Below are 2,400 nucleotides of genomic sequence, written 5' to 3'. Positions count from 1 at the left end.
CTGTGGTTTTTGCTGATCCTGCTGCTACTACTGCTGATGATGATACTACTGCTGATTATGATGATACTGCTGCTGATGATGATACTACTGCTGTTGCTGATGATACTATTACTACTGCTGATGATACTACTGCTGATGAAGATGATGATGATACTACTGCTGATGATACTACTGCTGCTGCTGATGATACTATTGCTGCTGATGATGCTACTTCTGCTGCTTCTGATACTACTGCTGATGATGATACTACTACTGCTGATACTACTGCTGCTGATGATGATACTACTACTGCTGATGATGATACCACTGCTGATGATGATACTACTGCAGATGATGAAACTACTGCTGATGATGAAACTACTACTACTGATGATGATACTATTGCTGCTGATGATGATACTACTACTGATGATGAGACTACTGCTGATGATGATACTACTACTACTGATGATGATGATACTACTACTGATGATGATGATACTACTACTGATGATGATACTACTACTGATGATGATACTACTGCTGATGATGATGATGATACTACTGCTACTGTTGATGATGCTACTAATGATGATGATACTACTACTACTGCTGATGATGATACTACTACTACTGATGATGATACTACTACTCATGATGATGATACTACTACTACTGATGATGATGATACTACTACTGATGATGATGATACTACTACTGCTGATGATGATACTACTACTGATGATGATGATACTACTACTGATGATACTACTACTACTGATGATGATGATGATACGACTGTTGCTGCTACTACTGCTGATGATGATACTACTACTGTTGATGATGATTATGATGATACTACAACTGATGATGATGATACTACAGCTGATGATGATTATACTACTGCTGATGATGCTGATACTACTACTTATGATGATGATGATACTACTACTGTTGTTGATGATGATGATGATACTACAACTGATGATGATGATACTACAACTGATGATGATGATACTACTACAACAGATGATGATGATACTACTGTTGATGATGATACTACTACTGTTGATGATGATGATACTACAACTGATGATGATGATACTACTACTGTTGATGATGATGATGATACTACAACTGTTGATGATGATGATACTACAACTGATGATGATGATACTACTACTGATGATGATACTGCTACTGATGATGATGATACTACTACAACTGATGATGATGATACTACTACTGTTGATGATGATACTACTGCTGATGATGATGATGATGATACTACTGCTGATGATGATGATGATACTACTGCTGATGATGATGATACTACTGCTGCTGATGATGATACTACTGTTGATGATACTACTACTGTTGATGATGATACTACTGTTGATGATGATGATACTACTACTGTTGATGATGATACTACTGTTGATGATGATGATGATACTACAACTGATGATGATGATACTACTGCTGCTACTGCTGCTGCTGTGTAACTTGAGGTGCTCTTTGCCGAGTTGGCTGTGAACTCGCCACCACCGCCACCACCGCCCTATCAATAGCCCCCTGCATCAATATCCCCCAAGGCGTGCTGTGAGCTGGCATGGGGGGGAGGGGTGAAAGTTTATTCCGGGACGATGCTCAGGAAGCGGTGGGTGTAGATGTGTGTGTGTGTAGGCCTGGGCTCTGGGTCGTTCTTCGTGCTTTCGGAGTCCCTGACCCTCTGCTCACGATCATTAAGGACCTTCGTGATGGCGAGCGGGCCCGGGTAAAACTACGTGGCCGGGAGTCGGAGCCATTCCCTGTACACCTTGGGGTGCGACAGGGATGTCCCTCTGGCTCCCACATTATTTAACATCTATTTTGACCACGTAGTTCGTGAAGCCTTCGATAGCTGTACCCGGGGGAATCTCCATATTGTACAGATATAATGGGAGGCTGATCGATGCCCGGGTGCGGTCAAGGGATGGCTCCCTATTGCTCAACCACGTTATTATGTATGCCGATGATTTGGTAATAGCTGCTCATTCAGAGGAGGAGATGGAGACACTGCTGCTGAGACTGGAGCGTGCCACTAAGAGGTGGGGCCTTACCATCAGCCCCACCAAAACTAAGCACCTGCCTGGGTATTTTGTACCATCGGACACTCCACCCCCACAACTCCCAATCGGTGATGGGGCAGTTGTGTAGAGAGTGGAGAGTTTCCCATACCTGGGCAGTGTGCTCATGACCGGCTTCGGTTTTACTAGCTGAGATCTCACTCCGAATCAGACGAGCGGCAATATCTTTTTATCGGTTGCGTAACGCTGTGTGGAAGCTACCTGGTCTGTCGCTCCGCACTAAGCTTCAGGTCTTCTCGGCCACGGTCATTCCCTCCCTTCTCTACGCTTGCGAAACGTGGACCTCCTTAAT

Source organism: Petromyzon marinus, chromosome 83 (assembly GCF_048934315.1).
Source record: "Petromyzon marinus isolate PM22_M1 ecotype Great Lakes invasive population chromosome 83, UKy_Petmar_22M1.pri1.0, whole genome shotgun sequence".
NCBI classification, from domain to species: domain Eukaryota; kingdom Metazoa; phylum Chordata; class Hyperoartia; order Petromyzontiformes; family Petromyzontidae; genus Petromyzon; species Petromyzon marinus.
The sequence above is the reverse complement of the archived record's forward strand: the minus strand, read 5'-3'. Positions refer to the sequence as shown.